General features: G+C 45.2%; 1 protein-coding gene across 1 annotated transcript in view; it reads left to right on the top strand.

Annotated features, from left to right (window-relative positions):
- Window positions 1–4,729, top strand: part of BCKDHB (branched chain keto acid dehydrogenase E1 subunit beta) — a 151,487-nt gene extending 146,758 nt beyond the window's left edge. The window contains exon 11 of the mRNA XM_054394701.1: window positions 4,394–4,729. The gene's annotated coding sequence lies outside the window, so the exon portion shown is untranslated. The remainder of the gene's footprint in view (window positions 1–4,393) is intronic.
- The last annotated feature ends 4,106 nt before the right edge of the window (window positions 4,730–8,835 follow it).

Genomic DNA, 8,835 nt, shown 5'->3' on the forward strand with positions numbered 1-8,835 from the left:
TCTATTACATGGCTGTTAATCACAGTCTGTAACATCCTTTGTCTGTGTTTCATTGTAATATAATACCAGGTAGCTTTAGACTGCACAGTGGCAAACTGTGCTGTATATTGTTGTAGGAGAGCTGCTGATGTTTACTGACCAAAGTTTAATAGTTAGGAAATGGGTCAGTGCATTGTATTCTCTAATTTCCATTGAACTAAGTAAATCAAGTAGCTTAGTTTTTGAGACTGAGTCATGTAAAGAAAAAAGACAATAAAAGAAAAGAAAACACAAGAAAATTAAAGAGAAAATAAAATGAAAGATAAAAAAGAAAATAAATAAAATAAAAAGTAAAGAGAGGAGAGGAGAGGAGAAGAGAGGAGAAGAGAAGAGAGGAGAGGAGAGGAGAGGAGAGAGAGGAGAGGAGAGGAGAGGAGAGGAGAGGAGAGGAGAGGAGAGGAGAGGAGAGGAGAGGAGAGGAGAGGAGAGGAGAGGAGAGGAGAGGAGAGGAGAGGAGAGGAGAGGAGAGGAGAGGAGAGGAGAGGAGAGGAGAGGAGAGGAGAGGAGAGAAAAAAGAAGAAGAGAAAAGAAGAGAAAAGAAAAGAAAAGAAAAGAAAAGAAAAGAAAAGAAAAGAAAAGAAAAGAAAAGAAAAGAAAAGAAAAGAAAAGAAAAGAAAAGAAAAGAAAAGAAAAGGAAAAAAGAAAAGAGAGAAAAGAAAATAAAAGAAAAAGAGAAAAGAAAAAAGAAAAAGAAAAGAGAAAAGGAAAGGAAAACAGAGAAAAGTAAAAAGAAAAAGAAAAGTAAAGAAAAAAGAGAAGAAATGAAAAAGGAAAAGAAAAAAGAAAAGAAGAGGGGGGAAAAAAGAAAAGGAAAGCACAGCTTGATTTGCTTTGGATTAAGTAGATCCTGTAATAGGCAGTCAGGGCATTTGTAGCTGTTGACACAGAAGATGGGAGGGTCAAGGTGGACCCTCTGTTTGGGGTGTCCTCTTGTGTCCATTTTACCTCTGCATTAAACTGTGAATTAAATTTAGGGCTGGGAGTAGAAGGTTGTCAATACCTCAGTGCTAATCTGGTTTACATGCAGCCTTTTGGGGCAGCGTTTTCCACTTCACCCTCTTTGTTTGCCTCCAAGCTGATAGCAGAGTGCCTGAATGTGAAGTGAGAACACTTAGCAGTGAGGCAGTGTCTCCAAAAAACCAGTGGAGTTCCACACACAATGCTTCTCCAGCACTCCCTGTTCCTGGCATTCCAAAGCATTTCCTTAGGATTCAAACCAAAGGCTGTTGTGACTTTTATTGTATAGTACACAGTAAATGCTCCTTTTTTTTTTTTTTCTTGAGAGCTGTCCTTGCCTTTTGTCTGAGTTGAACTCCTGAAAGACTCCATTTCATTTTTGTTTGGCATCTCTCTGATAAAGTCAGGGAAGCTTTCCTAAAAAGAGTAGGTTGTAGCTGCTTGAATTACTGGCCCCTGCTAGGTAGCCTCTGATCTGTTTTGAGTCCAAAGGAAACCCAAGGGCCAATTATTCTTGTCTCTATGTAAGGAAAAGGAAACAAACTGAGGACATTTTGTGGTTGAGAGACTTCCTTTAACACCTCTTCCTCCAGAGGATGGTAATGAGAGGGAGGTGTGAGGAGGGGAAAAAAAAAGGGGGGGAGGGCTGAGATTTGTTGAATTTGCACACAATCCAATTTCCACCCTGGAATCCCACACTAAAGCTTGCTGTGAAAGTAATATGGATTAAAACGTGGAAAAGTAATCTGCATTCATGTTTACACTTCTGCTGTGGGCTGCATCACACACAGCTATCAGAGGAGGTTATTGGAGTGCTGAAAACATGGCCCCAAAGAGTGGTAGTCAATGGAGTTACATCCAGCTGGCAGCTGGCCACAAATGGTGTTCCTCAGGGCTCAGTGTTGGGACCACTTCTGTTTCACATCTTTATTGCTGACCTTGTTGAGGACACAGAGTGTGTCAGCAGTGAGTTTGCAGATGACACCAAGTCAGGTGGCAGTGTTGATCTGCACCAGGGGAGGGAGGCTCTGCAGAGGGACTTGGAGAGATTGGATCCATGGCCAGTGTTAACAGGAGGAGCTTCAACAAGGCCAAGTGCCAGGTCCTGACCTTGGGGCACAACAACCCCAAGCAATGCTCCAGGCTTGGGGCAGTGTGGCTGGAAAGCTGCTGGCAGAAAGGGAGCTGGGGGTGCTGATGGACAAGCAGCTGAAGAGGAGCCAGCAGTGTGCCCAGGTGGCCAAGAAAGCCAAAGGCATCCTGGCTGGGATCAGCAATGCTGTGTCCAGCAGGAGCAGGGAGGGGATTGTCCCCTGGGACTCAGCTCTGGGGAGGCCACACCTGGAGTGTTGTGTCCAGTTTTGGGCACCTGAATGCAAGAGAGATGTGGAGGTGCTGGAGCCAGGGCAGAGGAGGGCAAGGAAGCTGGGAAGGGCCTGGAGAATAAATCTGATGAAGAGAGACTGAAGGAGCTGGGGATGGTTAGTTTGGAAAAGAGGAGGCTGAGGGCAGACCTCATTGCTGTCTACAACTACCTGAAAGGAGGTTGTGGAGAGGTTGGTGCTGGTCTCTTCTCACAGGTAATTAGTGATAGAACAAGAGGGAATGGCCTCAAGCTGCTACTGGGTAGGTTTAGAGTGGACATTAGGAAACATTTTTTGATGTCAAGAGTGGTCAGGGGTTGGAATGTGCTGCCTAGGGAGGTGGTTGAGTCCCCAAGCCTGGATGTGTTTAAAGGGGTTTTGGCTGTGGTGCTTGGGGCTCTGGTTTAGGGGTGACCCTTGTAGAGCAGGGTTCTGGGTTGGACTTTTTCAACCTGAATGTTCCTGTGGTTCTGTGCTTATGTTTCTAACAAATGGGAGGATTGCTTTACATTTGTTTCTTTATTTTGTGCTAGGTGCAACCATAGTGACATTTCTTGTCCTCAGTCTGGACTGATGAGCTTAGCAAACCACCACAAGTGCAGGGGGACAGGGACATGTTTGGCTGTATGTACAAATGTCCCTCAGGCACCTCAAATAACTTCCTGCTTTGTGTCTGAGGCTGATGCAGGATCTGAAGCTGGATGCTGGAGTCAATCATTTCTAAGCTTAGCCTTTATGATCCTAATGTCCAGTTGGTTTTAGTCAACCTGTGTTGACAGTGTCTCACACACAGGCATAGCTGCTTATCTTGAAATTGCTAGTACAGATGGTTGCCCTGCTCAGAGACAATGCATGCTCTATACCTCACTGATGAGACAGGCAAGAACAGAATCTGAATCTTTCAGCAGCTTCTTAGTTATTAAAATTTATAGCTATGATAGCTAGCAGAGAAATAGCTTCCAGGTAGGCAGCTGTGTTCCAGATAATTCTTTGTAGTTGGGGGGGTGAGGAGGAAAGATGAAGAGAAAAGCAGCAGTGAGGTTAGGATGGATATATGTTTCCTGGATAGATGGAATGGTGTCTGGCTGATCATTTGGGGTAGGGGAAAAGAAGATAAATAAAAAACAAGCAAGGAAGCAAACAAATAAATAACTAGAGAAGGAAAAGAAAAAAAGAAGATAAAAGAAGAAACAGAAGCAAACAGCCACAAATTTGATAAAATATATTCTTGTGATACAGAAATATATTGAGGGCTGTTTGTAGGATAGAAATGACAGATGGCCAAGGGTGGTGAGACACTGGAAGAGGTCACCCAGGGAGGTTGTGGGTGCCTCATCCCTGGAGGTGTTCGAGGCCAGGTTGGATGGGGCCCTGAGCAACCTGTGTGAGGTGCCCCTGCCCATGGCAAAGGGGTTGGAACTTGATGACCTTCAAGTTCCCTTCCAACTAAATCTATTCAAATGATTCTATGAGATAGAAGACACCTGATTATAAAAGTTCTTGCTTAAATGGTGGTAACTAGTGTTGTCTTTACCCTAGAATCATAGAATCACAGAATTGTCAGGGTGGGAAGGAACCTCAAGGATCATCCAGTTCCAACCCCCCTGCCATGGGCAGGGACACCTCACACTACAGCAGGTTGCTCAAAGCCACATCCAGCCTGGCCTTAAAAACCTCCAGGGATGAGGCTTCCCCCACCTCCCTGGGCAACCTCTGCCAGTCTCTCACCACCCTCATGGGGAAGAATTTCTTCCTAACAACCAATCTGAATCTCCCCATTTCTAGTTTTGCTAGGTATCAGTTGCATCATTTCAAATTCCTTCCTGTCTCCTGTGGCAGCTTTAAACTGTTAATCTATTTTTTAATACATAAGTATTTTGTTGTAGTTCACACTGCTTAATGTGAAGACACCATTATCAATTAAAAAAAGTAAGATTACCATGGAGGCTGCTGTGTGTTTAAGCTGTGGATATTACTTTCAGCCTTAAGATTTGTAATTTATCTTTTTTTTTTTTTTTTATCTTCTTCTGCAGAGATAAGAAGAACAAGGAAATACAGAAGCTGCCTTCAAAACTCTTGATACTTGACTCAGATCTTTTGGGTATGGAGTTCTCATAGCAGACTCTTTTCTCTCAACTCAGCTATCCTTAGCATTCATCTTGGCTATCCTTCAGGAAGTTTGAATCTCAATTATGAAATCAGTTTGAATCTCAATTATGGGCAGATGATTGCTGTACTAAGTAGTTTCAGATGGATTTAAAGATACTCCAGATGTCATATGAACATTAACACATTGCTGTGCTTCACTAGGTTACAGCTCTAAACTTCACTGTGTAAATATGAAAAGCAGGATTTTAGTCAATAAAACATCTTATGCACATGCTGCCTCTTGGTTTTGTTACTGCTCTGGGAAAACCCAAAGAAGTTGCTTCAATGTGACTCTTACTGCCAACAGAGTAAAATTTAAGCAACCAGACCAGCTTGGGTGTCTGCTCTGATGGAGACCTCCTTTAATGAGAGTCATTAGAATCATAGAATTGTTAAGGTTGGAGAGGACCTCAAGGATCATCCAGTTCCAACCCCCTGCCATGGGCAGGGACACCTCACACTACAGCAGGTTGCTCACAGCCACATCCAGCCTGGCTGCAAAAACCTCCAGGGATGAGGCTTCTACCACCTCCCTGGGCAACCTGCTCCAGTGTCTCACTACCCTCATGGGGAAAAACTTCTTCCTCACATCCAATCTGAATTTACCTGTTTCTAGTTTTTTCCTTTCCCCCCAGTCCTATCACTCCCTGACACCCTCAAAAGTCCCTCCCCAGCTTTCTTGTAGCCCCCTTCAGATACTGGAAAGCCACAAGAAGGTCTCCTCAGAGCCTTCTCCTCTCCAGGCTCAACAACCCCAACTCTCTCAGTCTGTCTCCATAGCAGAGCAGCTCCAGCCCTCTGCTCATCCTCATGGCCCTTCTCTGGACACCTTCCAGCACCTCCAGATCCTTCTTGTAATAGAGGCCCCAGAAGTGGACACAGTACTCCAGGTGGGGTCTCACCAGAGGGGAGCAGAGATGTCTTTCAGCTGACCTGTGAGGTAGTCTCAAATCTTTCCTTTCTGCAAGGGAAATGAAACCCTCCTTTTGCTTGAGAAATGAAGGGAGATGTTTAATTTTTTTGCTATGGGTGAGAGGCTCTTTGGCAGGGGACTTGGACTCAGTCTCCAGAGGTCCCTTCCAACCCCTACCATTCTATGATTCAATCATCTTTGCTGCTATGTCTGCTGTTTTTTTTTTCTTTTTCCTTGAAATACAGAATCAGTCTCCTGCTAGGCAGTTTGTGCCACTTTGGCAAGAAAAGGGAACAGTGGCCTGACCTGTTCATGCCAGTGGTGGGGGAAGAAGCAGTGCACACAACCATTTTCCATGGGTGAGGACACAGAAACACCAAATGAACCCTAACACTCTGCTATAAACTTCAAGCTATGAATGTTTCTTTTTCCTGGGCTAATATAAAGGGCACTGAACATCCTTAAGTGCCAAAAGGAGTCTAACTGTTCAGTCTGAAAGCCTGTGAGCTCAGTGGAGGTTTGTTTCATTTTGAATGATGCCCTTCTTTTCCATATGACAAGCCAAGGACACAGCAAAGGTGTGAAAATTATCCTCTCTTGTCCTACATTCCAGCACTGCTCAAAGGGCAGCAGATCTTCTTCCAGCACAGTAGTTTAAAAGCTCCTTACTGAATTCCTTTGGTGCCAGCTCTGCTCATTTTTTCCACCACCTAAATTAAATGTGAATTCAGCAGTTCCTAGTGCTCTTTTTTTTGGGGGTTGCTTTGCTTTCTGTACAAATCAATCTCATGCTGCATTGCTGCTTATGATATGATGCTTATGAGAGTGGGGTTCTGGGTTGGACTTGGTGATCCTGAGGGTCTTTTCCAACCTGAATGTTTCTGTGATTCTGTGATGGAAGGGGGAAGGAAAAGAGGGGTGGGGAGGATGTGTGGCAGGAGCCAGACATCCATATTGCCATTATTAGTCAGAGGCATCTTTAAGGGAGAGAAAAGGAGACCTTTAATGCAAACCTGCTCAGGGCAGTCCTCAAGGTGATGACTGAAATGTGCTGGGAGGAAGCTCAGAAGGATGACATCACTCTGAATGGCAGTGGATGTTCCCCCTCAGGCCACTCTGTTCCGCTGTCTGATGATCTGTGAGGTTGTTAATTGAGAAGATCTCCTGAAATCCAAGGGAATCTGGCCTCTGGGACAACACCCTCCATGCTGGGTGCCAAAGTGCACATGCCAGCATCTCAAGGTGATGTGCTTCTCAGGGCTCCTCACTCCCTCAAACCTCAGGACCGATCCTTGCAGTGTGGTTTGTTGTTTGTAGTTTAGGGCACTGCCTGGCCTCCAGCAGAACTCAATTTAAAAAGCCACATTCAAAGGATTTGCAGAGGTGGAAGGTGCTAAATGATAATCTCTTTGGGTCCCACCACCATTTGTGTCAGATTCTGCAGTCATACATTCCTTGTGCTCCCACAACTGATAATGAAGCTATTTGTTAAGCTTTGAAATCACAGAATCATTACTGAGGCTGGAATAGACCTCTGAGACCATCAAGTCTGTCTCATGAGCTAAATCACAGAATTGTCAGTGTGGGAAGGGTCCTCAAGGATCATCCAGTTCCAACCCCCCTGCCATGGGCATCAGGTTGCTCACAGCCACATCCAGCCTTAAAAACCCTCCAGGGATGAGGCTTCCACCACCTCCCTGGACAACCTGTTCCAGGCAACCTCTTCCAGTGTCTCACCACCTTTCATGGGGAAAAACTTCTTCCTCACATCCAATCTGTTTTGTTCCATTCCCCGCAGTCCTATCACTACCTGACACCCTAAAAAGTGCCTCCCCAGCTTTCTTGGAGCCCCCTTCAGATCCTGGAAGGCCACAAGAAGGTCTCCTCAGAGCCTTCTTTTCTCCAGACTGAACAACCCCAACTCTTTTAGTCTGTCCTTACAGGAGAGGAGCTCCAGCCCTCTGCTCATCCTTGTGAGTGCTCAGCCAAACCTTCTGTCTGTAAGCCTCCTGTGTATGCCATGTATAGAATTTGTTTATTGCTTTAACCAAGATTAGATGCATTTGATGTATTGAATATTTCATCTTTATTGTTTGTTTGTTCTGGGTGTGGAGGGGAGGGAGGGAGGTTGGAAACTATTTTGGGGTTAAGAAGGGAAACGGGTTTACATTTTGTTTCACTCTGTAGAAATTCAGTAGATATTTTAGTCACTGTCTTCTAAAAAATGTACTTTCAGTGTATCTCAAAGCATATAAAAGAGATACCAAGACAGTAGTGCTGTAGTAAAAATGTCCTTTGGTAATGAATAAGCATTAACAGCCTAGAGTTTCTGTTTGGGGTGTTCAGAGTTCAGAGGAGTTTGTGATTCAGTGCAGAGCTGAACTGCAGGTTCTGTGTCTAGAAGCAGAGAATTATTATATTTCTTCACAAACATGCAGAAAAAAAAAATCTTTGCTGTTCATCTTTGCTGGAAGAGGCTGCCCAGGGGGGTTGTGGAGTCTCCCTCTCTGGAGATATTCCAAACCCACCTGGCTGTGCTCCTGTGTGATCTGCTCTAGGTGATGCTGCACTGGCAGGGGGGATGGACTGGATGAGCTTTGGAGCTCCCTTCCAGCCCCTAACATTCTGTGATTCACGTGGAGTGCCCAATCAGGTTGATGTCAGGTTGTGTATTTTCAGTGTGTCTCTTTTGTTTTTTTTTTAATAGTATTAAAACCCCTGTTCCTTTCTCCTCTCTTGTGGGTAATAGAGTATTTTCTTTTTTTCCCCTGGCAAAAGACAGCTGCTGTTGTGAAATAGGTGTGCTGCTCCCCAAAAGCCTGCCTAGATGGCAGTGTCCACTCACAGAACCTGTGCTGAAGGATGGCAGCTGGTTCAAGTGTGTGTTGGAGAATAATGACATACAGCCCTCAGCTGAGCAGGAAAGTCTGTGTGCTCCTACACACACATCACTGCTTCTCACTGAATTCCTTGAGAGAAGCAGAGCCAGCAGGTCAAGGGAGGTGATTCTCCCTTCTACTCCACTCTGCTGAGACCCCACCTGGAGTACTGCATCCAGTTCTGGAGCCTCGATTACAAGAAGGATCTGGAGGTGCTGGAAGGTGTCCAGAGAAGGACCATGAGGATGATCAGAGGGCTGGAGCTGCTCTGCTCTGGAGACAGATTGAGAGAGTTGGGGCTGTTCAGTCTGGAGAAGAGAAGGCTTCCAGGAGACCTTCTTGTGGCCTTCCAGTATCTGAAGGGGGCTCCAAAAAAGCTGGGGAGGGACTTTTGAGGGTGTCAGGTAGTGATAGGACTAGGGGGAATGGAGCAAAACTAGAAATGGGGAGATTCAGATTGGATGTTAGTAGGAAATTCTTCCCCATGAGGGTGGTGAGACACTGGAACAGGTTGCCCAGGGAGTTGGTGGAAGCC

The sequence above is a fragment of the Indicator indicator genome, chromosome 2, assembly GCF_027791375.1.
Source record: "Indicator indicator isolate 239-I01 chromosome 2, UM_Iind_1.1, whole genome shotgun sequence".
Classification (NCBI taxonomy): domain Eukaryota; kingdom Metazoa; phylum Chordata; class Aves; order Piciformes; family Indicatoridae; genus Indicator; species Indicator indicator.